Source organism: Bombus affinis, unplaced genomic scaffold, assembly GCF_024516045.1.
Source record: "Bombus affinis isolate iyBomAffi1 unplaced genomic scaffold, iyBomAffi1.2 ctg00000083.1, whole genome shotgun sequence".
In the NCBI taxonomy this organism is placed as follows: Eukaryota; Metazoa; Arthropoda; class Insecta; order Hymenoptera; family Apidae; genus Bombus; species Bombus affinis.
Genome location: NW_026108831.1, coordinates 329,499 through 335,498, shown reverse-complemented (window position 1 = coordinate 335,498; position 6,000 = coordinate 329,499). Strand labels below are relative to the sequence as shown.

Sequence of the window (6,000 nt, the reverse complement as noted above, 5' to 3'; positions counted from 1 at the left end):
AACAGGCAGCAATCCCAATACCAAAGAGGTCCGAACCAAGAAAATTAGAAATATTGGAACTGATACATTCTGACGTATGTGGTCCTATAAAACAAGCATCTGTAGGCGGAGCAAGGTATTTTGCCACCTTTATAGATGACACTTCAAGGCTAGTACATGTGTATATCCTCAAGACAAAGGATGAGGTTAAGAGCGCATTCTTGAAATTTAAAGCCTTAGTTGAAAGACAAACAGGAAAAAGGATAAAAGCCCTCAGGACTGACAATGGTTTAGAATATCTAGGAAAGGAGTTCACAAATGAATTGGAAAACTGTGGTATTCGCAGGGAATTTACAACTCCCCATACACCTCAGCAAAATGAAGTGGCTGAGCGAATGAACAGGACACTCGTGGAGATGGCACGATGTATGTTGATACAGTCAAACTTACCTATTCATTTTTGGGCGGAAGCTGTTAACACAGCATCATATATTAGAAATAGATGCCCAACAGTTCATGGTAAAACACCATATGAAATTTGGCACAAAAGGAAACCAAATGTGAATCATCTAAAAATTTTTGGCACTGAAGCTTATGCACTAAATAAGCGGCCCGATAAAGGTAAGTTTGAAGCAAGATCAACAAAATGCATTTTTGTTGGATACGCCGACGAAACAAAAGCATTCAGATTATGGAATCCAAATAAAAGAAAGATTATAATAAGTAGAGATGTTTCCTTCCTAAAAAATATTGAATGCCACAATGATGAAACTGAAAATGAACATGAACAATTCAAATATGAATTGATAAACCAAAAACTTGACGAGGAAACCGCAGAAGAGATTCAAGAGCAAGAACACGATGATGATGAAAACATGGATCAAAATGAAAATAGTGGCCAAGATTGATCTGTGGTTAAGAGGGGGCGAGGAAGACCAACCATAATACGTACAGGAAACGTAGGCAGGCCAAGAAAAATTTACCAAACAGTCCCAATAGATCAGGAAATGGTGCAATTAGTCAATGATAATTTGACCGAGTCAGTGGATGAATTGTTATCTGGACCCCATGCCGAAAAATGGAAGGAAGCCATGAAAACAGAATATGACGGCTTGATTAAGAATGATGTTTGGGCATTGGTAAAATGCCCAGCGAATAGATCTCCAATTGGATCAAAATGGGTCTTAAAGACCAAATACAAGGAAAATGGAGAGGTTGAGCGCAGAAAGGCTAGATTAGTAGCGAGAGGTTTTGCTCAAAAACCGGGCATAGAATACAACGAAACCTTCGCTCCCGTGGCTCGATTGACTTCCATTAGAGTCATTATGGCTTTAGCTGCCAAATTGAAATTGGACTTATATCAATTGGATATAACCATGGCGTACACTTACGGCGACTTAAAGGAAGACATTTATATGCAACAAGCCAAGTATTTCGAGGTACCGGGCAAGGAAGATCATGTATATCACTTGAAGAAGTCATTATATGGATTGAAGCAATCGGGTAAACAATGGTTTGATAAATTGAATGGCTTCTTGAAAGAACTCAACCTTAGACAAATGGAAGAAGATCCTTGTGTTTACTCAAAAAGAGATGGAGATAAAATCCTCATACTGGCAGTTTATGTGGATCACTTGATAGTAGCAACTAACAACCATAAGTTGTTTAATCATTTAAAAGAGAACATAATAAAAAGGTTCGAAATGAGATACCTTGGAAAGTTGAATTTTTGTTTGGGTCTGCAATTCTACCAAAATAACGAAACCAAAGAGGTTAGGGTAAGTCAAGAGAAATACATTAAAGATATGGTGAAGAAATTCGGTCTAGGAGATGCTAAAATTGCACTTACTCCGTTAGAAGCGAAAATAAACCTTAGTAAAGACGACGACTCACCTGAATTTGACCCGAGCACCTATCGGTCATTGATCGGATCGCTAATGTATGCTGCCATAGCTACCAGACCTGACATAATGTATGCTGTGAGCGCGCTAAGTTGTTTTAATGACAACCCGAAGAGAAGTCATTGGTTATCCGCCAAAAGGGTTTTACGTTACCTTAAGGGAACGTCTAACATTGGTCTATGTTTCAGAGACACTGGTGACGATCTAACAGGATATACCGACTCCGACTGGCGAGGTGATATTGTCGATAGGAAATCTAGAACTGGCTTCATATTCAAATTATCAAATAGTGCCATATCATGGGAATCTAGAAAACAAAAAAGTGTGGCGATTTCCAGCACCGAGGCCGAATACATGGCGCTAACAGAAGCCACTAAAGAAGCCGTACACTTACGACGATTCCTAAACAAGTTCGATAGAGTAGCTGAAGATAGAGCAACCAAAATATACTGCGACAACCAGAGTGCAGCTAAGCTGGTACAAAACCCAATGTTCCACGGTCGTACGAAACACATAGACGTCCGACATCACTATGTTCGTGAGATTTTCCAACAGGGGATCATTGGAATTTGCTACATGCCCTCGAATGAGATGCCAGCTGACTTGTTAACGAAAAGTTTGGGAAGGCCAAGTCATAATGCTCACCTAGAGACTATTGGTTTGACGAGCGCTCGAATTCCGTTGAGAGGGGGTGTTGAAAATAACAACGTGAGTTCTCGCTCGCCATCTATATGCTGACGGCTAGTTACAACAGAAGTAATTCGAAGTTGTACCTAGACACGGTCGACACAACTGATCGATAGTTTTAGGACCCCTCTTGCCTTTTTTTCTTTCATACGTTTGTGACCCTTCTAAGTGTGTGCAATAAAGGTTTTTCTGCTTCGAGAAGTGTGGATTTATTATCTATATAACATAATAATAACTAACGCGATCCTACATCTAAAACATAAAATAACAACATATATCTTGTAAAACATATATTAGCAAAATAAAACAATTTTTTTTATATTATCATCTCTAAATATAAAGAAAGTATTCCTTGTGTACCATCACGAAGCTCTTTAACGCGTTAGCTACGATGCGACACTATCTTTCTTTAGTGTACTATGCTTTCACGGATGTCTACTACGCGTCTCTGTAGTAGTTCATTTTACCGACACATTCGCTTACCGTTTGAGGTAAATTATACGTACCATTTGTCTCGCAACAGACTATTCTTATCCTCGAAATATTTTATAACAATGTTAACAATATTCATGCAGAATATATTGAATTAAAATAGTAACACCTAGATCTATATATATATATATATACACACACACGTACATATATTCAAATTAAATAAATAAAATTTTTATTGTTCAATTTAATAAAATTACATTTCAATAAATATATACTATTGTAATTTCAATTTTTCTTTTTTAAGAATTAATTAATGAAAATGATTATTAATATTAAATTAAATTTTTATAGTCAGTGTTGATTAAAATTTTTTAAATTAATTTGAAAAATAATAATAGCAGATATTTTACAATACAATCTAATAGTTGACCTATCAATTAAGTATATACAGTAATGTCGTAAATATATTATTTCTTTTACTAAAAATTTTAAAATGTAGTTTAATCGAAAAATTTAAAATTTATATAAAAATTTATTCTAAATAGTATTTATGAATTTAATATAATTTAATTTAAATAGTTTAAAAGTAGGGTGCATTAAATCTAGTTGGGAGTTAATAGACTTGATATTTTATTATTTTTAAAATTTATTAAGAGTAGAAACAGCATAGAATTAAATTATTATTGGTTTCAGTATGTGTATCGTTTCTACCAGTAAGGATAGTGTTCCTGGTGTACCATCACGAAGCTCTTTAACGCGTTAGCTACGATGCGACACTATCTTTCTTTAGTGTACTATGCTTTCACGGTTGTCTACTACGCGTCTTTGTAGTAGTTCATTTTACCGACACATTCGCTTACCGTTTGAGGTACATTATACGTACCATTTGTCTCGCAACAGACTATTCTTATCCTCGAAATGTTTAATAACAATGTTAACAATATTCATGCAGAATATATAGAATTAAAATAGCAACACCTAGATGTATATATATATATATATATATATATATACTGATACGTGTATATATATTCTGATTAAATAAATAAAATTTTTATTGTTCAATTTAATAGAATTGCATTTCAATAAATATATACTATTGTAATTTCAATTTTTCTTTTTTAAGAATTAATTAATGAAAATGATTATTGATATTAAATTAAATTTTTATATTCAGTGTAGATTTAAATTTTTAAAATAAAATTGAAAAATAGTAATAGCATATATATTACACTACAATCTAATAATTGACCTATCAATTAAGTATATACCGTAATTTCGTAAATATATTATTTCTTTTATAAAAAATTTAAAAATGTAGTTTAATCGAAAAATTTAAAATTTATATAAAAATTTATTCTAAATAGTATTTATGAATTTAGTATAATTTAATTTAAATAGTATAAAAGTAGTGTGCATTAAATCTAGTTGGGAGTTAATAGATTTGATATTTTATTATTTTTAAAATTTATTAATAGTAGAAACAGCATACAATTAAATTCTTATTGGTTTCAGTAAGTGTATCGTTTCTACCGTTAAGGAGAGTGTTCCTGGTGTATCGTTACGAAGCTCTTTAACGCGTTAGCTACGATGCGACACTATCTTTCTTTAGTGCACTATGCTTCCACGGATGTCTATTACTCCTCTCTGTAGTCGTTCATTTTACCGACACATTCGCTTACCGTTTGAGGTAAATTATACGTACCATTTGTCTCGGAACAGACTATTCTTATCCTCGAAATGTTTTATAACAATGTTGACAATATTCATGCAGAATATATAGAATTAAAATAGTAATACCTAGATCTATATATGTAACATACACACACACGTATATATATTAAATGCAAATAAATTAAATTTTTATTGTTCAATTTAATAAAATTACAATTCAATAAATATATTCTATTGTAATTTCAATTTTTCTTTTTTAAGAATTAATTAATAAAAATGATTATTAATATTAAATTAAATTTTTATATTCAGGGTTGACTTAAATTTTTCAAATTAATTTGAAAAATAGTAATAGCAAATATTTTACACTACAATCCAATAGTTGACCTATCAATTAAGTATATACAGTAATGTCGTAAATATATTATTTCCTTTGTAAAAAATTAAAAAATGTAGTTTACCCGAAAAATTTAAAATTTATATAAAAATTTATTCTAAATAGCATTTATGAATTTAATATAATTTAATTTAAATAGTTTAAAAGTAGGGTGCATTAAATCTAGTTGGGAGTTAATAGATTTGATATTTTATTATTTTTAAAATTTATTAATGGTAGAAACAGCATAGAATTAAATTATTGTTGGTTTCAGTATGTGTATCGTTTCTACCGGTAAGGATAGTGTTCCTGGTGTACCATCACGAAGCTCTTTAACGCGTTAGCTACGATGCGACACTATCTTTCTTTAGTGTACTATGCTTTCACGGATGTCTACTACGCGTCTTTGTAGTAGTTCATTTTACCGACACATTCGCTTACCGTTTGAGGTAAATTATACGTACCATTTGTCTCGCAACAGACTACTCTTATCATCGAAATGTTTTTTAACAATGTTAACAATATTCATGCAGAATATATAGAATTAAAATAGTAACACCTAGATCTCTCTCTGTATATATATATATATACACACACACATATATATATTCAATTTAAATAAATAAAATTTTTATTGTTCAATTTAATAAAATTACATTTCAATAAATATATACTATTGTAATTTCAATTTTTCTTTTTTAAGAATTAATTAATAAAAATGATTATTAATATTAAATTAAATTTTTATAATCAGTGTTGACTTAAATTTTTCAAATTAATTTGAAAAATAGTAATAGCAAATATTTTACAATACAATCTAATAGTTGACCTATCAATTAAGTATATACAGTAATGTCGTAAATATATTATTTCTTTTATTAAAAATTTAAAAATGTAGTTTAATCGATAAATTTAAAATTTATATAAAAATTTATTCTAAATAGTATT

General features: G+C 30.8%; 1 long non-coding RNA gene across 1 annotated transcript in view; it reads left to right on the top strand.

Annotated features, from left to right (window-relative positions):
- The first annotated feature begins 2,267 nt into the window (after window positions 1-2,267).
- The window catches only part of LOC126927369 (uncharacterized), a 115,368-nt gene continuing 111,635 nt past the window's right edge, over window positions 2,268-6,000 (top strand). Inside the window, exon 1 of the long non-coding RNA XR_007715421.1 lies at window positions 2,268-2,592. This is a non-coding gene — a long non-coding RNA (uncharacterized LOC126927369). The remainder of the gene's footprint in view (window positions 2,593-6,000) is intronic.